The sequence below is a fragment of the Mustela nivalis genome, assembly GCF_964662115.1.
Source record: "Mustela nivalis genome assembly, chromosome: 4".
Taxonomy (NCBI): Eukaryota; Metazoa; Chordata; class Mammalia; order Carnivora; family Mustelidae; genus Mustela; species Mustela nivalis.
Window position 1 is genome coordinate 111,824,803 of NC_139023.1, and position 24,095 is coordinate 111,848,897.

A 24,095-nucleotide genomic window follows, 5' to 3' on the forward strand; every position below is an offset into this window, starting at 1 on the left:
AAGAGGCCATGAAAACAATATAAAATACAAAGCCTTAGCAGTTCATTCCCAAGGCAATTAAGAGCACGAAAACATGGCACAGGATGACTATTATGGCTGCGCCTCATTGTTAGGCCACAATAATCAGAAGGTGGACAGGAGTATCTTTTTAAAAATTTCCATTGCTCTTTCTACTCCCCTTCGTCTCCCCCCCTCCCCGCCCCGCCCCTCCTTCCTCGAACCACACGCTGACCCTCGTGCAACCTCCTCTTACCCCAGCACGCGCAGGCACGTTCCCCACTCCAACCCCCCTGCGGGCCGCGCGCCCGCCCACAGTGAGAGGCTCCCTGCACTACGGTGCTCCCTGCCTCGAGAAAGGACGTGCCAGGGCCCGCGCCTCGATACTGCGGGGACACAAAGGGGCCAAAGAAGGGGAGCGGCGGAGGCCGTGCTGGCGGGCACCCGCCCGGAAGTTGACGCGGCGCGATCCCAGCTGAGAGGAAGCTGATAGGATCAAGAAAACATAGGGAGGGTTCAGAGGTGGGGAGTGTGCTGCGGCATCACTTTTTTAATGCTCCCTCGCTCGCCCTCTTTCTTTCTTTAGTACTTACAGTCTTGCAGGCTCGATGCGATGTAACAAAGGTTGAAAGAAAAAATAATTCCTGGCAGGGGGGGGGGGCGACGGTAGCCGGGCCGGGACCTTCCAAAACGGAGAGCCCGAACGAGCGCGTGGTGATGACGCAACACGCAGCTCGGGCTTTTTTTCTTTTCCAGCGACGCGCGAGCGGAAGATGTCTAGGCGCGCGCTGTTGCCATGGTAACTCGTACCCGCCTCTACGCCTGGGAAGCGCGCTTATGGCCTGTTTCTCCAGGTTAGCAAGAGTTGTTAAACAGAACAATGATAAATTGCACAATAGCAATAACATAATAATAGATAATACGACATTTGATATAATGTATAATATTTTGTATAATGTATACATAGTATGATGGCAATAATGTGCTAGACGTTTTACATGAATAATCTCAACCCTTACAAGAAGCCTTTTTTAGTAACAAGAAAACTGAGGCCTGCAAATGTTCAACAGTAAGAAGTAAAAACCCGGTGTGTTGTGCTTCAGAGCATATGAACTGCCTCCCCACTGTGGACTGGATTATTCTCCGAGTGGAATATGACAATTCACCTATCTTGACGAAAATACTACCTTAAGGATATTTACCCTTTTTGTTCTAACATTAGGCTGTACAGGTAGTTTTCTGTTTTAATTTGATCCTCTGGTTGGCATTTCCCTTAAAGAGAAATTACTACAAATCATTATTCTACCAAAAACACTGGTCATTGTAACTTAAATTGGCATTCTATTTTATAAATCAGTGTTTTGAACTGTATAATTATAACATGAACCCACAGTTTTATCAAATGCAGGTACACTTACACAATTGAGTGTAAGTGTAAGACCCATAAATTCAGGATCAAAGCCTGAACAAGTGTGATTTCATTATATCTACTTTTTAAAAAAAAATTATTTATTTATTTGGCAGAGAGAGATCACAAGCAGGCGGGGGGTGGGGGGGGAAGGCTCCCTGCTGAGCAGAGAGCCAGATGGGGGGCTCCATCCCAGGACCCTGGGATCATGACCTGAGCCGAAGGCAGAGGCTTATAACCCACTGAGCTACCCAGGTGCCCCTTGTTATACCTATTTTTGATAGCCCATAAAATTCACCAGCTTTATGCCTCCAGGTATACTGATGGTATCAAAGGGTATGTCAATTTATACATAGTAAATTATTGTTGGTGATAAAGAATATTTCCTCTCAGATCTACTTGTTGCAGCTTTCAAATATACAATACTGTATTAAATGTAGTCACCATTCACTACATGTAATTTTTTTTTTAAAGATTTTACTTATTTGCCAGAGATAGAGAGAGAGAGTACACACAAGCAGGCAGAGAGGCAGGCAGAGGCAGCGAGAGAAGCAGGCTTCCTGCCGAGCAAGGAGCCCTATGCAGGACTCCATCCCAGGAACCTGGGATCATGACCTGAGCCGACGACAGCGGCTCAACCAACTGAGCCACCCAGGCGTCCCTCACTACATGTAATTTTAAAAAAGAATATTTGCTTTATATCCAGACAGATCTAACATTGAAAATGGATTCCACTAGCTCAATGACTGTGGACAAATTATATTTAACATCTTTAAGCCTTAGTTTCCTCATCTTTTAAATGTGGTTGATGATACCATTGACCTCTTAAGACAATTTTCTGCAACACAGTATTAACCCCTTGACATTTGTACAGTTGGAGAAAGAGTGAAAATCGAGACCCAAACATCATATGCCTGCATATTTAAACATAAATACAGTTAACAAAATGTAAAAATAAATTTTGTTTTATTGTCCTATTTTGAAAATGACCTGGAAAGCCAGGTTCAATTTAGAATTCTTGTGTTGGACAGAATGGATAATTGAAGGAGAACTGGTTGGCACATGTATCCTGCCTTCCCTGTATCATGTCCTCTCACTCAGTTTGATACCATTAGGAGTGTTGTGCTCATGCATACGGACACCCAGCTCAAATGCCCAACTATGACTCCACCTAGGGTTCCTATATTGCTAAAAATTAAAAAAAAAAAAGAGGCTATTTTGTTAAATTTGGATTTTATATAAACAATACCTTTTAGAGTGAGTATGTACCATGTGATATTTGGAACTTGCTTGTACTAAGAACTTACTTGTCCATTTGAAATACAGATTTAATAAGGTATACTGTATTTTACTTGGCAAGCCTACTCCCACACCACTGCTAAGGCACCTCTTAGGGCTGGGAGCTTTTTTACTACATGTTTGGTCTAAGGATTCAGATACTAGAAGCACTGTTGGCCCTTAGCACGGAGGACCTGGGGAAAGGTCACTCCTTGCTTTTTTGGAGCTGTGTGAGCAAAGATTTTAAAGACCAGCTGCTACTCAAAAGCATTGTCTAAAATTGAACATATAGGTTCTGAGTGAACCTGTCTTTTTGGCCCCACAGATTCCTTGCTCTTTAGGGTTCGGTATAGCAGGAAAAGGGCCAACTTGTGTTCTGTAAAGCAATACATGCAGTACAAGCAACGCTCTTGCCCAGTTCCAAGGGTGGGATGTCTGTAGCATTCACTGACCTGGGAGAATTAGAATTTCCCATGAGTGGGATTTTGCTTGATTGTGGATCAAAAGGTTAAGAGAAGGTATAGCAAAGTACACAGACTGCCATTACAAAGTACTGCAGATTGGATAGCTTACAAAACAGAAATTTAATTTTCTCATGGCTTTGAAGGCTGGAAGTCTGATATTGAGGTCTCGGTAGGGTTGGTTTCTGAGGACCATGAGGGAAGAATCTGCTTCAAGCCTCTCACACTGGCCATCTTCTCCCTGTGTCTTTACGAAATCTTCCCTCTATACTTGTGAATAAATTTCACAATTTAAAAAATCACATTTTAATTTAACTACATTTCTGAAGGTCCTGTTTCTAAGTGTAGTCACATTCTGAGATACTGGGCGATAGGACTTCAGCATATGAATTTGGGGGAACACTATTCAGCACATAACAGGGGGCAAAAGGGTGGAAGGATTCTTTTTTTTTAAAATATTTTATTTGTTTATTTGACAGAAATCACAAGTAGGCAGAGAAGCAAGGAGAGAGAGGAGGAAGCAGGTTCCCCGCTGAGCAGAGAGCCTGATGCGTGGCTCAATCCCAGAACCCTGGGATCATGACCTGAGCTGAAGGCAGAGGCTTTAGCCTACTGAGCCACCCAGGCACCCTGGGTGGAAGGATTCTTGATATGAATGTAAAATCTTCTGGGATGATAGCAGGAATTGGGGTTAAAAATTAGTCCTCTGATTTTTCTTCCCTCTGACCATAAATATGATCATTTTCCAAAATTCAGTCCTTGGTGTCCTGCTTATCTCATTCTCCTCTTGCCCAGAGTGCACTGATTATAGTAGTGACTAAATATATTTGTGAAATCTTATTCTCAACTATAGACTTAAAAAGCTTAATCTTACTGCTTGTAAGTTATAACTCAATAAACCTAACATTTTTTAAAAAGTGACTAAAAACACTTAATTGTTGATAAAAGGAAGAAAGTTTCAAAACCACCTCTCCCCCTAGAATGGAGAGGTGAACCAATGAGATTTTAAGAGATGATAAATATAGGATTCAGAGGACTGAGAAGCAAACTGATGAATTAATATCAAAGAACAAAATACACACAAAATGAGCAGAATAAATAATTAAAATATAAGGTATAAAATTTCTTGAGCTCTCATTATTCTGCAATTGAAAATGCTCATGGTATTAAAGACAAAAACAATTAAGGAAAAGTAGACACTAAAAATGTCCTAAAGAATGTTTTTTAATTTCAAGAATTTAAAAAAATGTATAGCAATTTTTTTTTTCAGAGAAAACAGCCTACAAAAAGACAAAAAAAAAATAAAAATCAGTCAAAATAGTTGCTTAAGAGGGATGCCTGGGCGGCTCAGTTGGTTAAGCATCTGTCTTCAGCTCAGGTTGTGATTCCAGGGTCATAGGATCAAGCCCCATGTTCGGCTCCCTACTTGGTAGGGCACCTGCTTCTCCCTCTTCCTCTTCTGCTCAACGTGCTTGTGCTTATTCTCTTTCTGTCAAATAAATAAAATCTTAAAAAAAAAAAACCAAAAAACTTGTTCAATTAGTTAAATACTGGAAGGTAATGATGAAACAACTACAAAGATCTAGAGGGAAAAGATTGTAACTCAGTCATTTTTTAGATCATGTATACATTATTCATTATGGATTTAAAAAAATGCAAACTTTTAATTCCTTGAAATACATCTTTGTTAAACTGTTCCTGAAAACATAAATTTGGGTGACAGAGTCAAGAATGCAGAATTCATGGTATAGAAGTAGTCTGTTGAAACTAAATAAAGTTAGGACTTAATAATTATAAATATGGTATATTCATCAACATTTCATTGCATAACAACCACAAAATTTTAGTTGTATAAAACAATAATGTTGATCAGCTGGGATGATTCAACTTTGGGCTACAATGCCTGTCTGCACATAGTACATGCTCAATAAATATGTGTTGATGGAATGGATGATATTAATAACTACATAAGATGCCTAAGCATACAGATAACCACAAATAAATTTTAAAATAAGCTGATTATCTTCAAAATATTACATCATGGAAGAACAACATGAACCAAAATATTTTTAAAATATGTTTTGTTTGTTTTATTTTATTTTTTTTTAAGATTTTATTTATTTAATTGACAGACAGAGATCACAAGTAGGCAGAGAGGCAGGCAGAGAGAAAGGGGGAAGCAGGCTCCCTGCTGAGCAGAGAGCCTGATGCGGAGCTCGATCCCAGGACCCTGGGATCATCACCCAAGCCAAAGGCAGAGGCTTTAACCCACTGAGCCACCCAGGCACCCCTGGTTTTTTTTTTTTTTTTTTAATGTAAGCTCTACACCCAATCTTGGGCTTGAAATCACAAGATCAAGAGTTGCAGGTTCCACCAACTGAGTCATCCAGGCACCCCTTGAATTAGAATTAACAACAACAACCACAAAAACAACTCGGGAAAGAGATGATACCACTCAAGAAGGGAAGAAAAGTAAAAGAAAAAAATATTTCAGAGATGAAAATTAAACTAGATGTAACATCTAGTTAAATAAACATAACAGATAATGCCTAAAGAGAAAGGGTGAAAAGGGAAGAAAAAAAAAAACATAAAAATGGGAAGGTAAATAGATTTCAAGAGAAAATAATAAATATTGAAGATAAGCAAAGAAGATCCAACATAATTATAATAGGAATCATTACAGAAGCAAAACTGTGGAGAAGTAACTAAAAACTATAATTCAAAAATCATTCCCTGAAAATATCAAAGATTTGAAACCATATATTGGAAGAGCACATCATTTACCCCCAAATATCAACCAAGATGGTGAGTACCGAGCCCTGTTCTAGTAAAATTTAGACTTAAATTTTTTAAATTCCCTCAACATTTAGACAAAAATAAGAGAAAAAAATTATATTATTATTATAGTTTTAATGGCAAGCTTTTATGCTGAAAGAAAATGGAATATTGTATATAGGAGGCTCAAAGAAATAAAATGTGATCCAAAGATTTTATATTGAGCAAAAGCGCTTTTCAAATATAAAGACACAAACGGACTCTTAGCATCATGCAAGATCTCTGTGGATATTATTCTCATGAGCACTTCTACAGAATTTATTAGAGAATGAACTTCATAAAACCAAAATATCTGTACTAACAACACAAAAGGACAGATATTGAACATTAGATATATGGTTATTTGTAGAACAAAGACAGTAAGAGGTTTAAAAGGAAAAGAATAGCATATAATGGTTATATGACCTGTCGGTGCACCCCTTTTAAAATTGGAAGTGAATGGTAGGAACATATGAATTTTTTTTTAATTTTCAGTGATTGTATTGGAATAAGTATATTAGTATTGTTATTCTGAGACTTTTCTGTGTACATTTTTGAATAAAGCAAATAAATAACTCCATTATATCCTATTTCTTTGGAAGCCAGGATTTTCAAGTAGAAGAAAGGAGGTACAGATGTGATAGAAAGATGTTAGAGTGTGGGGCATCTGGGTGGCTCAATCAGTTAAGCATCTACCCTCAGCTCAGGTCATGTGTCCCACATTGGGCTCCCTGCTCAGTGGGGAATCTGCTTCTCTCTCTACCTTCTCCCCCTGCTCGTGAGCTCTCTCTCACTCAATCTCTCTCTCAAATATGTAAATAAAATAAAAAAAAAGAAAAGAAAGAAACAAAGAGGTTAGAGTGCAAATCCTAGAATGCAGAGTGGTCTTTTATTTGAATTGGAAATATCTGCAGGAACCTAGGAAGTTTGATACACACACACACACACCCATCCTTCCTGGAAAAAGAACAGACACCATTCTAGGATAGGAAATGTACAGGATGAGCCTGGAATATCTTCCCATACCAAAAGCAAAAAAGTTATCAAAGACCACTAACATCATGTCAAAAAGATTCAGGAGCCAACTCAGAGAGCCTCCTACTACTGGCCATTGATGGAGAAGTTTGAAATTGAATAAGGTTAAAAATTTTAGTTATTTGAAAGCGATCAAATGTGTTTAAATTTATGAGTTCTTTATGGTATTTTTTAAAGCCTCATTGTTTTTGGAGAGTGAAAGGAGAAGATAATTCATTATTATGAAAACTGGTAAGTGTGGGAAAAGAATCAAGCTTTTATATTGCCTTTACTTTTCTACTAGGTAATCAAAGAATAGATGAAGGAAATGTTTCTTTATAAAAGTATTCCAACTAGGGGCACCTGGGTGGCTCAGTGGGTTGAGCCTCTGCCTTGGCTCTGGTTGTGGTCTCAGGTCCTGGGATCCAGCCCCACACGGGACTCTCTGCTTAGCAGGAAGCCTGCTTTCCCCTACCCCTCTTCCTGCCTCTCTGCCTACTTATGATCTCTCTCTCTGTATCACATATATAAAATTTTCTCAAAAAATATTTTGTAAAAGTACTCCAACTAGTAAGTAGAAAGAAATGATAAAATTGGAATCACTCAGCAAGCGTGGCCCAAATTTCTGACCCACAGAATCTTAAGATATAATAAAATGTCTATTATTTTAAACCAGGAAATTCGGGGGTTATTTTGTTGTGCAGTAATAGATAATAATTAGAACATATACAAATATTTTCCTACATTTTGTTTCAAGTATACTGATTCTTCCAGTTAGAAGTAAAATGTTACTTATTTTTTTGTCTCTAAATACCTAGACTCAGAGACTGTCTGGAAATCTTGGGCTCATTTCCTGTTCCCCTCAATTTTGAAGTAGCTGAGTCCAGAAATCAACATTCAATACTTAGTGTGTCTTCATACTTTCTTTCTATCTTCCTTTCCAAAAGAATTATTTCCCAAAATAGTACCTAATTTCTCTTTCTCAGTAGTAAAAATTAAAGTCACCTCTTTTTAGAAATATATACTTGGTCACAAAAAAGCATATTTCTAATTTGTAGAAGGTGATTCAATTGGTAATTAAGATAAAGTTTCTAGAATAACAGATTTTAAAGTAGAATTTTGTCAGCAGGACTACTCAGATGTGGTGACTAAGATTTCAGAAACAAATGGTTGCTTCAAGAGTCCCTATGGGGATAGAATTTACTTTTTAAGTTAAAATAAATATTTATGTACAGCTGCTGTGATGTTAGTTTTAGGTATTGATTTCTGGTAAAACACATTTCTAAATGGGTCCACTGAGAGTGTTTTTGGAAGAGTTGAGCCTTTGAATTGGTAGAATGACTAAAGAAGATTGCCCTCCCAATGAGGTGGACGACACCTCATTCTTTAAGGCGTGAATAGAAGAAAAAGGTAGAAGAAGGGCAAATTCGCTTTCTCTGCTTGACCCGGGACATCCGTCTTCTCTTGCCTTTGAGCTTGTTCTCAGGCCTTCAGATTTGGGTCTTGGACGGGAGGTACACCACTGGCTTCCCTGGATCTCCAGCTTGTAGAGGGAATTCTTAGCCTCTAAGTTGAGTAAGTAAATTCCTCATAATAAATCGCTTTCTGTATACTTACATATATCCTACCAGTTCTGTTTCTCCATAAACTCCTGACTAAGACAGCTGCCAGAATCTTGTTAATTACTTGTTAGCTTTGAAATAGGCCCAGTGAAAATGTTTTATAGAAGCCTCAAATTTCCTCATTAAACAGGAGGAAAGACTTTGTGGAAATTTTATTTTTATTTCTTTTTGCTTTATCTTTACCAAAATAAAATCATGAGCCAATTCAAGGAAATTCCTTCCAAATTTGAATTAAATAAAAAGCCAAACAAAATAATAAACAGCAACAGAGATTAAAAATGGGATTTGCAGACCTGGATCCCTTCTTAACTTGATACCTTAAAAATGTGAACCACACCTAGTTGGTAATGGAAACTTGTGTAAACTAATCTTACCTCCCACACACAAATATGAAATGGAAAAGACAAGATACCAAGTCATAAAACTAAGTAGATCTTCCTTCCTTAGTAACATGACTGAGACAAATATTACCAGTTTATAAGCAAATACTTCTTTCCCAGAGTAGTGATTCCTGATTTCTTGAGGTAGAGGGGATGGCCATGAAACTCTTTTGAGAATCTGATCTTTAAAAAGTCATGGAGGGGCACCTGGGTGGCTTAGTTGGTTAAGCATCTGACTCTTGATTTCGGTTCAGGTCGTGATCTCAAAGTCTTGAGAGCAAGCCCTGCGTGGGGCTCTGTGCTAGGCAGAGAGCCTGCTTAAGATTGTCTCTCTCCTTCTTCTGTCCCCTCCATGCTTGCACACACATGCTTTCTCTCTCTCTCTCTCTCTCTCTCAAACAAATAAATAAATAGCCATGGAATGCCTTCCAAAACCTCCATATGCATGTGATTGACTATACATAATTTCAGGACTTTCATGGAGTTCCTAGTGCTCTGTGAAATTCACATTGAGGATTTTTTTTTTTTTTTACATTTAGAAATTATGACAAAGAGGTCCTCAATCCTTAAAACTGGTGGAATTCATGATTATTCCATGCTTGTATGGGCCTTTTATTTTTTAAGTTTTTATTTAAATTCCAGTTAGTTAACAGAGTGTAATATTAATTTCAGGTATAACGATGTAGTGATTCAACACTGCCATACAATATCTGATGCTCATCCTGACAAATGCCCTCCTTAATCCCCATCACCTATTTAACCCATCCACCCACCCACCCACTTCCCCTCTGTTAACCATCAGCTGGTTCTCAATAGTTCTCAAGTCTATTTCTTGGTTTGCCTCTCTCTCTCTCTCTTTTCCCTTTGTTCATTTGTTTTGTTCCATAAATTCCACATATGAGTGAAATCGTATGGTATTTGTCTTTCTCTGACTTATTTTATTTAGCATAATATTCTATAGCTCTATCCATATTTTTGCAAATGGCAAGATTTTATTCTTGTTTATGGCTGAGTAATATTTGTGTGTGGTGTGTGTGTTTGTGTGTGTGTATGTGTGTGTGTATGTGTGCGTGTGCCTCTTCTTTATTCATTTATCAGTTGATGGACATTTGGAGTCTTTCCATAATTTGGCTATTGTAAATAATTCTGCTGTAAATAGTATGTTTGAATTAGTACTTTTGTATTATTTGAGTAAATACTTAGTAGTGCAATTGCTGGATCATAAGGTGGTTCTATTTTTAACTTTTAAGGAACCTTCATACTGTTTCCACAGTGACTGTACCCATTTGCAATTCTACCAGCAGTGCGAGAGGGTTCCTTTTTCTCCACATCCTTACCAACAATTGTTGTTTGAGTTTTTTTATTTCAGCCATTCTGACAGATGTGAGGTGATATCTCATTATAGTTTTGATTTGTATTTCCCTAATGATCAATGACATTGAGCATCTTTTCACATATCTGTGCCATTTGTATGTCTCCTTTGGGAACATGTCTATTCATATCTTTTGTCCATTTCTTAATTGGATTATACATCTTTTAGGTGTTGAGTTTTATAAGTTCTTTATTTACTTTGGATACTAACCGTTTATCACATATATCATTTGCAAATATCTTCTCCCATTCCAAAAGTCACCTTTTCATTTTGTTGATTGTTTCCTTCCTGTGTGGAAGTTTTTTATTTTGATGAGGTTCCAGTAAGTTCATTTTTGCTTTTGTTTCCCTTGCCTCGGGAGACATATCTGGAAAGAATTTGCTGTGGCCGATGTCAAAGGGGTTACTGCCTATGTGTGTTCTCCTCTAGGATTTGAATGGTTTCATGTCTCCAATTTGGTCTTCAATTGATTTTGAATTTATTTTTGTGTATGGTGTAAGAAAGTAGCCCAGTTTCATTCTTTTGCATTTTGCTGTCCAATTTTCACAAGTTAAAGATACTATCTTTTTCCTATTGTGTGTTCTTTCCTGCTTTGGAAATTAATCTTTGTTAAAGATTAATTGGCCGTATAGTTGTGGATCCATTTCTGGGTTTTCTGTTCTGTTCTACTGATCTTCGTGGGTTTTTTTTGTGCCAGTACCATACTGTCTTGATCACTACAGCTTTGGTAATGTAACTTGAAGGCTTGAAATTGTGATGCTTCCAGTTTTGCTCCCCCACCCCCCAAGTCTCCTTTGACTATTCAGGTCTTTTGTGGTTCTGTACAAATTTTAAGACTGTTTGTTTTAGCTCTGTAAAAAATGCTGTAGGGATTACATTAAATGTGTGGATTGTTTTGGGTTTAGACATTTTAACAATATTTGTTCTTGCAATCCATGAGCATGGAATGTTTTCCTGTTTCTTTGTGACATCTTCAATTTCTTTAATCAGTGTTTTGCAGTTTTCAGAGCAGTCTTTTATCTCTTTTATCTTTTTGGTTTTTATCTTTTATCTTTTTGGTCTTTTATCTCTTTGGTTTAGTTTATTCCTGGATATCTTATTGTTTTGGGGGCAATTGTAAATGGGATTGATTCCTTAATTCTCTGCTGCTTCATTACTGGTATATAGAAATGCAACAGACTTCTGTATATTGATTTTGTATCCTGCGACTTTACTGAATATGTTTTATCAGTTCTAACAGTTTTGTTTGTTTGTTTGTTTGTTTGGTGGAGTCATTCAGGTTTTCTGCATGAAGTATCATGTCATCTGCAAATAATAAAAGTTTTATTTCTTTCTTGCCTGTTTGGATTCCTTTTGTTGTTGTTATCTGCTGTGCCTAGGAGTTTCAGTACTATATTAAATAACAATGATGACAGTGGACATTCCTGTCTTGTTACTGACTGTAGAGGAAAAGCTCTCAGTTTTTGAGAACTGAAATTGAAATCAATAATAGAAAATAAACTCAAGTTTGATGGAAGGAGAGGGTAGGGGATGGGCTAAATGGGCGATAGTTATTAAAGAGGTCACTTGTTATGATGAGCACTGAGTGTTATATATAAGTGACAAATCACTAAATTCTACTCCTGAAACCAATATTACACTACATGTTAACTAACTAGAATTTAAATAAAAATTTGGAAGAAAAAAAAGAAAGGCCTGTGGAAAACTGGTTAAACTTTCAAATATTAATTTTTGGAATTAAAAGAAAGACTCTGTGATCCTGCTATAAAAGTCAAACATGCAGCAAAGTAGTTTAGTTAGAAAATTTTTATTCTCAAATCTAGAATGGAATTTTATTTTATTAAATCTTAAAATTAATTTCATTAAAAATATATAATGCTTGATATTCAATAACTTCCCATTAAAGAAAAAAATCCTATGTTGTATCTTTTCCTTATTTGATTTTTTTATCCTAATTTTTTTCTCTTTTTCTTTTTCTAGTTAATTATGTCTTAAAATTGTCAGAATACTTTCAACCAGAAACTTGAGTTCACACACACAAATGCACAAGACTTCACACAGTTTCCTCATGATACTGTGTGGTCATCATTTTGTCATTTTCTACACCCACAATGTCAGGATGGTGCTTGATACTTTGAAACATTCAATTCACACATCCAGTCAAAACTTTCCACATCTGTACTTGTGGCATCTCATTTTCTTGTAGTAATGCTTGCTTTGAAATTATCCTTTTACATCTGCCATTGTGCAAATATCATTTTTCACCATATATTTAACTCAAACTGTATCATTCTAATCAGTTCTTTATATAAATTTTTTCTTCTTGAATTGGTCTTTACCAAGACTTTCCAAAATAAAATAAGTTGTTCTTTTCCTTCAGCCATTCTTACTGCCATATCTATTTAGACTTAGTCAAAACACAATTCTGGGGATAAATTCAATTTTCACATTTTACATTTTTGTGCAATATATGTTGTTTGTGGATTGTTCCTACTTAGTTATTTGATAATATTATAAATGCTTTACATTATTCATGTCTGTATTCTTTTTTTTAGATTTATTTATTTATTTATTTGACAGAGAGAGATCACAAGTAGACAGAGAGGCAGGCAGAGAGAGAGGGAAGCAGGCTCCCTCATGTCTGTATTCTTGAAAGTAGAAGCATTACTGAACCAAAGACATAGGCTTCAATAAAGAGTCATGGATGACATACTTCTAGTTATCTATAAGGAGTACAACGAATTGGGGTACCTTAGTGGCTCAGTCGTTAAGCATCTATCTTTGGCTCAGGTTATGATCCCAGCATCCTGGGATCAAGTCCTGCATTGGGCTCCCTGCTCTGCAGGAAGCCTGCTTCTCCCTCTGCTGCTTCCCCCTGCTTGTATTCCTCTCTCACTGTTTCTCTCTCTCTCTCTGTCAAATAAATAAATAAAATATTTTTTTCAAGAAAGAGTACAATGAATTCTTTTTTTTTTTAAAGATTTTATTTATTTATTTGACAGTCAGAGATCACAAGTAGGCAGAGAGGCAGGCAGAGAGAGGAGGAAGCAGGCTCCCTGCAGAGCAGAGAGCCTGATGCGGGGCTCGATCCCAGGACCCTGAGACCATGACCTGAGTGGAAGACAGAGGCTTAATCCACTGAGCCACCCAGGCAAATTCTGTACCTGTGCTGTGCCAAGGACTATGAGAAGGGATGAGAGATAGAAAAATGAACAAGGCTGATGTGATTCCTTTCTTCAGAGGACTTAATTTCTGTTAGGAAGACAATTAATCATAAATTACCAAATAGTACAAATTATGCTTTAATAGTGAAAGTATAGGGTGCTAGAGGGGCTCTTGTGATTTTGGTGGAAGAAGCCAGGGAGAATGTGGAAGCTGAGTTCTGAAGGAAGGAATAGAAGTTAACCAACAGAGAGGTAAATTTATGACAAGGATAGAAATGGCTGAAGTCCTATGGAGGCCATGTAAGGGAGTTTGTTCTTAACCCTCATGGCAGAGGATAGGATTAAAGGTTCTTAAGCAGTTATAGATTTTGTTGTTATATAAACACTGAATTGGCATACAGTAAGACTAAAGATCTATCTTTACAAAAGAATTTATTGCACAAATTCATTAGGATGAATTTATTAATTCTTCAACAGAGGGAGAAGCAGGCTTCCCGCGGAGCAGGGAGTCCAATGTGGGACTTGATCTCAGGACACTGGGATCATGACCTGTGCCGAAGACAGATGCTTAAGGACTGAGCCACCTGAGATAAAGATAGATGCTTAACGACTGAGCCACTCAGGTATCCCAATTCGTTGTACTCCTTATAGATAACTATAAATATGTCATCCATGACTCTTTATTGAAGCCTATGTCTTTGGTTCAGTAATGCTTCTTTCAAGCTAATAAATTCAGAGGAATGAAATTAGAAAAATCACTATTATGCATTCTTCAAATAATAATTTAGGAAAGAATCATTAATGGCTGATGGTAAAACAAATGGATGAAAAGATGGCAAGGAACAGGATAATCATAGGATATTCAAGTTTTCATCCCACAGATGATTTACTAATTATGAATCAAAATATGCATCCTTAGAATAGAGAGATCTTGTGAACTTGATCTTATGTGCCTCTTGATGTAATACAATAAGAAGTTGTTATGGGCTTGATTGTATCTCTCCAAAATTCATATGTTGACATCCTAACCCCCAGTATCTCAGAATGTGACTGTTTTGGAGATAGTATTTTTAAAGAAGTAATCAAGATAAAATGAGGTCACATGGGAAAAAAAGAAAAAATGAAGTCATGGGTGGACTTAATCTAATACAACTCTTGTTCTTATAAGAAGTAGAGATGAGGACACAGATTCACTCAGAGGAAAGATCATGAAAAGACAGGAAAAAGATGGACATATACAAGTCCAGGAAAGATGCCTGCAGAAGAAACCAACCTTGACAGGGTAGGAAAACCCAAGTCGCAACTTGTCCTATGGATACAACTAAATAATACTCACATCAGTGTAAATAACCCCGAAAATGATCCAAAGACTGGCAGAACAAACTTTAGAACTAAATGTGGAGAAGAGGTCACACTGAAGAGGATAGGAAGAGCAGAGACATGGTTGGGAACTAAACAGACAATGGGACTGTATGCTGGAGGGAGGGACACGACACCAGGGGTGTAGTGAGGAGAGAAAAACAGACCCTCACACCAGGGAACTGACATGGGGAAGATGAATCTACATAATATTTGGCTTTGAAGACCAAAAGGGCAAAATTTTATGAGTTCACACAACGAGTAGGACTTACAACTCAATACTTTAAAAATCAGCAGGCTCTGAAAGATAAAAACAAACAAACAATCAAACTGAAAAGAGCAAAAATTAAATAAAATCAGAGGGCGTGAACTGGGAGGGCAAGAGAAAACTGAGTCCTCACCCTTAAGGGACAGCACAACTAAAAGCAAGCAGAGATATAACATAGAAATGGCAGTCTGAGAAATACTTGGAGAATACCAGAAGATTTCTTTACTAATCTCAGAAGATACGCTGGCGGGGCAGAGATTAATGGAGTATTTGTCCAGGAACAAAGGAGAGGGCAGGTGCCGTTTTCCTTCCCCATTCCCCAAGCATAAATACATAGCCACCTGAGGGAACAAAAAGGTGTTGACACTCATTACCTAACTTACTCACCACCCTCTGCACTTCTGTGGATCTACCCTTTCCAACCAGGATAGCCTCAGTCCACATGGCTATAGGTCCCCTCTTGGAGAGGATGGGCATGCAAACCTCGCTCACACTGCATGTCCTGCCCCTGTGCACTTTGCAGATCTGTCACGCCCAATAAACTCTTGGCCAGAGCCCATCCAAAGCAGTGACTACAAGTCTAGCAGTGTACAAGCAGCCCTGACAGAAGCTGTACTACTCCAGAGTGACTCCTATCTAAGGCAGAAGAAATGACAACCACGCTAGTTTGACTGTGCCCCCAGCAGTGGTCTGGGGCAGACAGCTGATCTGACTGCAGGCCCCACCCACCAATGAAAGCTTCTCCAGAGAAAACACAGGTAAAGTGCCCTGCATTTTGGTGCTACTGCAACTCTGAAAAATGTCTGGTCTCACTAACTCAAGTCCCAGACTGGACCATTAACACTGCACGGACCAAATACTGCCCACAACAGTTAAAGAAAACCACCACAGATGACTAGACTGATGAAAAAATTGGTAAATACAATAACTGTGTGCAGCAACACACATAGGAAACACCCCTGAAGCACCAGGTTCTAGTGACAGTCTTTAGTCCTGCACTGCAGGACACCAGAGGACCTCTTTTTCATAAGACCACTACTTTATAGAGTAGGATACATAGCTGACTTTTCTAACACACAGAAACCAAAACAGAGAGGTAGACTAAATGCAGAGAGAGAGGAATATGTCCCAAATGAAAGAACAGGACAAAATCACAGCAAGAGACCTAAGTGGAACAGAGATAAGTGATGTGCCAGATAGAGAGTTTGAAGTAATGATCATAAAGATACTCACTGGACTTGAGAAAAGAGTAGAAGACATCAGTGAGATCTCTAACAAAGAGATAAAAAAACATAAAAAAGAACCAGCCAGAGATAAAGAACTCAATAAATGAAAATAAATATACAGTAGATGGAATAGATAGAAGACTAGAGGAAACAGAAGAATGGATCAGTGACCTGGAGGACAGAGCAATGGACAACAATCAATCTGAACAGGTGAGAGAAAAAATAATAAAAATTGAGAATAGCCTAAAGGAACTCAGCGACACCAGAGCATTATAACATTCTCATTATAGTGATCTTAGAAGTAGAAGAGTGAAAAAAGGAGACAGAATATTTATTTGAAGAAATAATAGCTGAAACTTCCTGAACCTGGAGATGGAAACAGAAATCCAAATCCAGGAGACAGAAGATTCCCTCAACAAAATCAACACAAGGAAGTCTACACTAAGACAGTGATTAAAATGGCAAAAGTAGTGTTAAAAAGAGAATGTTAAAAGAAGCCTGAGAAAAGAACACTGTTACATACAAAGGCACACTCCCCCCAACTCCTGCCACTTCCTCATTAGGCTGTCAGCTGATTTTTCAACAGAAACTTTGCAAGCCAGAAGAGAGTGGCACAATATATTAAAAGTGCTTGAAAAGAGGGGCACCTGGGTGGCTCAGTGGGTTAAAGCCTCTGCCTTTGTCCCAGGTCATGATCTCAGGGTCCTGGGATCAAGCTTCACATCGGGCTCTCTGCTTGGTGGAGGGGCTGCTTTCTCCTCCTCTCTCTCTCTCTCTCTCTCTCTCTCTCCCCCTCTGCCTGCCTCTCTGCCTACTTATGATCTCTCTGTCAAATAAATAAATAAAATCTTAATAAAAAAGGGGGGGGAGATGAAAAGAAAAAAAATTTGCAAGAATACTTTATCCAGCAAGATTATCATTCAAAATAGAGGGAGAAGGGGCGCCTGGGTGGCGCAGTGGGTTAAGCCTCTGCCTTCAGCTCAGGTCATGATATCAGGGTTCTGGGATGAAGTCCCACATCGGGCTCTCTGCTCAGCAGGGAGCCTGCTTCCTCCTCTCTCTCTCTCTGCTTGCCTCTCTACCTACTTGTGATCTCTCTCTGTCAAATAAATAAAATCTTAAAAAACAAAACAAAACAAAATAGAGGGAGAAATAAAGAGTTTCCTAGACAAACAGAAGTTAAAGGAGTTCATGACCACTAAGCCAGCCCTGCAAGATATATTTAAAGGGGACTCTTCCTACTTGAGAAAAGTAGGAAGCTCAAGAGCTGTAAAAATAAGTAGATCTATAAAAATCAGTCAAGGGAGTTATAAAAAGACATTAAGTATGGCATCTTATACTTAAAATGTCAGGGGGAGAGGAGTAAAGAATTCGTTGAAGCTTACATGACCATTGGGCACCTGGGTGGCTCAGTTGGTTAAGTGTCTGCCTTCAGTCAGGTCATGGCCCCAGGGTCCTGGGATTAAGTCCCATATGGGGCTCCTTGCTCAGCAGGGACCCTGCTTCTCCCTCTCCCTCTGCTGTTCCTCCTGCTTGCTCACTCTCTCTCTGTCAAATAAATAAATAAAATCTTAAATAAAAAAGAAACTTACATGACCTTCAACTTAATATATACTGCTGTATGCAGAAGATGTTATATACAAACCAAACAATAACATAAATCAAAAAACAATAACACCTATGCAAAAAATACAGAGAAAGGAATCCAAGTATACCACTAAAGAAAGAGAAGAACTATAATGACAACAGCCATAAAACAAGTAACTGGCAATGATTTTTTTTTAAGATTTTATTTATTTGACAGAGATCACAAGTAGGCAGAGAGGCAGGCAGAGAGAGATGGAGAAGCAGGCTCCCTGCCGAGCAGAGAGCCTGATGTGGGGCTCAATCCCAGGACCCTGGGATCATGACCTGAGCCGAAGACAGAGACTTTAACCCACTGAGCCACCCAGGTGCCCCTGGCAATGAGTATATATCTACCTATACTTTGAATGTAAATGGACTAAATGGACTAAACACTCCAATCAAAAAACGTAGGGGGACAGAATGGTTTTTTTAAAAAGCAAGAGCTCTCTATATGCTACCTACAAGAGACTCATTTCAGACCTAAAACTCATGCACCTTGAAAGTAAAGGTGTAGATAAGCATTTATCATGCAAATGGATATGAAAAAGAAAGCCAAGTCAGCAGTATTGGACAAAATAGACTTTATAATTTTTAATTAAAAAAATTTTTTTTTGGAGGGGGTGTGGAAAGAGAGAGGAAGAGAGCGAATCTTAAGTAGGCTCTGCAGGACTCTCACAACCCTAAGATCATGACCTGAGCTGAAACTGAGTCAGCCACTTAACTGACTGAGCCACCCAGGATTCCAAGCAAAAAAGATTTTAAAATAAAGACTTCCAAGAGAGACAAAGACTACATAATAATAAAGGGGATAATCTAACAAAAAGATAAAATAATTATAAATATTTATGCACCCAGCATGGGAGTAGCCAAATAATATAAAGCAGTTAATAACAAACATAAGGGAACTAATGAATAGTAATATAATAGTAGAGGACTTTAACACCCCACTCACATCAATGGAGAGATCATCCAAACAGAAAATTAATAAGAAATAGTTGCTCTGAGTGGACCAGAAGGATTTAACAGATATATTCAGAACATTCTATCCTAAAGCAGCAGAATACACATTCTTTTCAAGCACACATGGAATGTTCTCCAGAATAGATCACATATTATGCCACAAAACAAGTCTCAACAAATTCAAAAAGATCTAAGTCCTACCGTGCATCTTTTCTGACTGCAATGCTATGAAACTAGAAATCAACCACAAGCAAAAATCTGGAAAAAAGCACAAATACACGGAGGTTAAACAATATGCTACTAAGCAATGAATGCTACTAAGCAACTAAGAAATCAAAAAATAAGTAAGAAAATACGTGGAGACAAATGAAAATACAGCAGTCCAAAAGCTTCTGGATGCAGCAAAAGTGGATCTAAGAGAGAAGTTTATACAGGCCTACTTCAAGAAGCAAGAAAAAATCGCAAACAACCTAACCTTACAGCTAAAGAGCTAGAAAAAGAGCAAACAAAACCCTAAACCAGTAGAGGGAAGGAAATAATAAAGAGTATAGCAGAAATAAATGATTTAGAAATTTAAAAAACAGTAGAATAGAGCAATGAAACCAGAAGCTGGAGGACTCACATAAACAAAATCAGAAATGAAAGAAGAGACATAACAACCAATAGCACAGAAATACAAAAGATTGTCAGAGAATATTATGAAAAATTTTATGCCAGAGAATTTAACAACATAGAAAAAAGAGATAAATTCCTAGACCTCTTTAACTTACCAAAACTGAATCAGGAAGAGATACAAAAATTTGAGCAGACCAGCTACCAGCACGGGGAGAGGAGTAAAGAACTTACATAACCATCAGGTGCCTGGGGGGCTCAGTTGGTTAAGTGTCATTGAATCAGTGAAATTGAATTAGTAGTCAAAAGACTGCCAACAAACAAAAGTTCAAGACCAGATGACCTCACAGGGGAATTCTACCAGATACTTACTTATTTGTTTACTTATTTATTTTAAAGATTTTATTTATTTGCCAGAGAGGGGGGGAGTGGCAGGCAGAGGGAGAAGCAGGCTCCCCACTGAGCAGGGTGCAGATGTGGGACTTGATCCCAAGACCCTGGGATCATGATCTGAGCAGAAGGCAGACACTTAACCAACTGACCCACCCAAGCATACCATCCACTGGACATTTAAAGGAGACATAATACCTATTCTTCTCAAACTATTCCCAAAAAGTGGAAGAAGAAGGAAAACCTCTAAATTCATTCTCTGAGGCCAGCATTACCCTGATACTAGAACCAGATGAAGACACTACGAAAAAGAGAACTACAGGCCGATTCTTTGATGAAAATAGATACAAATCCTCAAAAAACTATTAGCGGACCAAACATAACAATACATTAAAAAAATCATTCACTACTATCAAGTGGGATATATTCTTGGAATGCGAGGGTGGTTCAATATTCACAAATCAATCTATGGAATATATTACATCAATAAGAGAAAGGATAAAAACCATATAATCATTTTAATAGATGCAGAAAAAACATTTGGTAGAGTACAACATCCATTCATAATAAAAATATTATGCTGAGTGAAATAAGTCAAGCAGAGAGAGTCAATTATCATATGGTTTCACTTATTTGTGGAGCATAACAAATAGCATGGAGGACATGGGGAGTTAGAGAGGAGAAGGGAGTTGGGGGAAATTGGAAGGGGAGGTGAACCATGAGAGACTATGGACTCTGAAAAACAATCTGAGGATTTTGAAGGGGTGGGGGGTGGGAGTTTGGGGTACTAGGTGGTGGGTATTATAAAGGGCACGAATTGCATGGAGCACTGGGTGTGGTGAAAAATAATGAATACTGTTATGCTGAAAATAAAAAATAAATTAAAAAAAAAAAAAACCCTCAACAAAGTTGGTTTAGAGGGAACTACCTCAACATAATAAAAGCCATATGGGAAAAGCCCACAGCTAACTTCATACTCAGTGGTGAAAAAGTGAGCTTATTTTTCCCCTCTAAGGTCAGGAACAAGACAAAGATTTCCAGTCTCACTACTTTTATTCAAAATAGTACTCATAGTCCTTGCAACAGCAATCAGATAAGTAAACAGAATAAAAGACATCCAAATTGGTAAGAAAGAAGTAAAACTTATACTATTTCAGGTGACATGCTATATATAGAAAACCCTAAAGACTTCACCAAGATACTACTAGAACTCATAAATGAATTCAGTAAGGCTGCAGGATACAAAATCAATGTAAAGAAATCTGGTGCATTTCTATACACAAATCTTCACTTATGCCAAAAAAAAAAGAGAGACTTAGTCATATTATAATGAACTTCAGGAAAGTATTGTGTCCCAGGTGTCTACTATAATACCTATGTGTATAATGAGTGCTTAATAAATACATGTTGAATTAAATGCAACATCTCTGAAATTTTCCCATGTTTACTTATTTTTTTAAGGTTTTTAAAATTTGTCAGATTGCAGCGCAGGAGGAGCAGCAGGCAGACACAGAGAAAGAAGCAGACTCCCCATTGAGGAAGGAGCCCAATGCAGTACTCAATCCCAGGACCCTGGGATCATGACCTAAGCAGAAGGCAGACTTTTAACCAACTGAATCACCCCACTCCAGCCCCCATGTTCACTTTTCATTCTACCAATAAACAAGCTTGTATTATGACTAGTTACAAAAAAACAAAGTTATTGATTTGTCCATGTCCTAAGATAGGAATCCAAAATAAAAATAGTAGAAGATATTATGTTTATAAAAGGCATATATCATTTCATTCAATCTTCATGATTATAATCATGAAGATGTTATGTTTACATATTATAAATGAAGAGATGGACTCTTGGAAAGATTAAATGGTCATAACTCAGCCCATGTTTTAGAAGGTAAGAAGCAGAACTGGAAAACAGACATAGGCCAAACCTACCCCCACAGGTGCTGTAGAAAATGCTGAGTTTAAAAAATTGAGCAAGAAGTAATGAAACAACTGAACTTTATGTGATCTCAGACATTGCTCCAGGTCATGTACAACAACATTCTACACAGGTCTAAAGTTTCACTTTTAATTTTAGGATTATGCCTTTTCTGAGGAGAGACTGAAATTCGTGAGGGGTGGGATGGGTGCCGTGTATACATACCTGTATAGACATACACCACCTTTCTCTGGTGATTAGAAGTAGTAAACATTTAAATTTATGTCCTAAGAGAAACTAGGCTTAAGTCTTTATAAAGAAAAGGTAGGTCAGTAATTTTTAAAAAAATTTTTTTAAAGATTTTATTTATTTGAGAGAGAGAACAAGCACAAGCTGGGGGAAGAGGATAGAGGGAAAGGGAGAAACAGACTTCCCACTGAGCAGGGAGCCCTATGCATGGCTCCATCCTAGGACAGCTAGACCATGACCTGAGCCCAAGCAGACACTTAACCAACTGAGCCGCCCAGGTGCCCCAGTAGGTTAGTAATCTATTATAACTCTAATTCAACAGCAGTTTAATTTGCTGTCAGATTACCTTCATGTTAAAAGTGTGTAAGGGTAACTCTCTAGACCATGGATAATCTTAAAACATACGTGAGAAGAGGAAATCTAATGTGATAAAATACAGTGTAGACAAAATATTTTGTAAGTTTTACATGTCCAGATATTGACTTCATTTGAAATTTCTATAGTATACTTGCTCTCTCCTCTTAATATCAACATAAGCTACTTCCAAGACTGACTGCAAAGTTACATTTGAGTTAGTATACTAGAAAGGATTACTTTGTACTATGTTAGAATCAATACTAAAGTTTTCTCTAAACTGTACCTATTGACCAGTCACTTTTCTCCTTAGACAAATTATATAGAATAATTTAAGACTTCTTAGAAGTACTTCTGTTCAGAAATCTTACTGGCTTATCTAAAATGCCCACCATTCAAGTTTTATTTGTGCTAAGCATTGCCTTGGCTTTAGATGATGCTTAAAAAAACTAAGCATAGAAAAATCTCAGGTAAATATATCAGTGTTTTTGCATTCATTCATGTTTATTTCCTTATTCTTACATACTCTTTTACAATACATGTTTATATTGACATATAGTTTATACACAATATAATATACAGTTCGATGATTTTTGACAAATATATGTGGTTATTTACACACCACAACTAAGATATAGAACATTTTTATCTCCCCAGGAAGTTCCGTCTTCTCTCTTTAGTACCAGTTTTCTCCCCACTTCCCCAGTTCCTGCCATCTAGTGATTTGATTTTTGTCCCAATCATTTTATGTTTTATATGCTAGTTGCAATGCTTGATGCTAGGGACACAAAGATAATAAAATCTAGTCCCTGAAAGGAAAAATCTTATCATCAAATGGTAGAGACAAGTTGTCAATAGAATATTACCACAGGGTAAGTGCTATTACAAAGATAAAAGTGACATACTTTGGTGGCACAGAAAACAAACAACTAGCTTTGTGGATATTGGGAGATACCCCACGTTAAGATTATGGTTATTGAGTTGGGTCCTGAAAGGAAAAGTTGAAAAAAGACAAAGAGATGAGATAAATCTTTCTGGTTGAAAGCTATGTCTGTACATAGACACTGAGTTATGAATGTTTCTGTGTCTTCTGCAAAGAGGGGGTAAAGATAAGTGTGGATAAAATCTATCTGTTCTAGGTATATGTAATAAAGGGTCAACATTCCAGTCCTCATGCATTTGCTCCCCAACCTCAGGCTTGTAAAAATCATTTTCTGGGTGTCTCAACTAATGAAATAATATAGCAACACTGTCTCTCAGTGGCTATTTCTGCCACATATCTTTGCAGTTTAAATTTGATCTTTAATTACATAATAAAAGGAGACTAATTGAATTTGAAGCATCAAAAATAGATGAGAAAATAGTTCTGGAATTAGAGAACATTTCTTCATTCTACAGAATCACACCTATGGCCACTTCTGTGTGACACAGAAGTCTTAATTTGGTATCAGTTTATTCCTTCCTGTCTTTCTTCCCTCAACTAATTTCCTGTTTCGGTTTCCTATTCAGAAATGCTTTTCCTGAAAGAAACAGAAAAACTAACAGTGGTTTAAACCATAAGGCCATATCTTGTTTTCTTTACAAGGCTACCAGTTGTTGGTCTCAGAATTAGTCAGACTT

General features: G+C 37.5%; 1 protein-coding gene and 1 long non-coding RNA gene across 8 annotated transcripts in view; one reads left to right on the forward strand and one right to left on the reverse strand.

The window, feature by feature from the left end:
• Positions 1-776, reverse strand: part of SMARCAD1 (SNF2 related chromatin remodeling ATPase with DExD box 1) — a 76,693-nt gene extending 75,917 nt beyond the window's left edge. For 2 of the 7 annotated variants that reach the window (XM_082728072.1, XM_082728068.1), the window contains exon 1: positions 254-478. The gene's annotated coding sequence lies outside the window, so the exon portion shown is untranslated. Of the gene's footprint in view, positions 1-253; positions 479-590 lie in introns of those variants that run through there. The other 5 variants (XM_082728070.1, XM_082728066.1, XM_082728067.1 and 2 more) reach the window with 4 other exon arrangements.
• Positions 777-808: 32 nt separating this feature from the next.
• Positions 809-21,582, forward strand: LOC309863345. Its single transcript, XR_014311001.1, has 3 exons — positions 809-851; positions 13,988-14,133; positions 21,413-21,582. It is a non-coding gene; the product is annotated as an uncharacterized lncRNA (long non-coding RNA).
• The last annotated feature ends 2,513 nt before the right edge of the window (positions 21,583-24,095 follow it).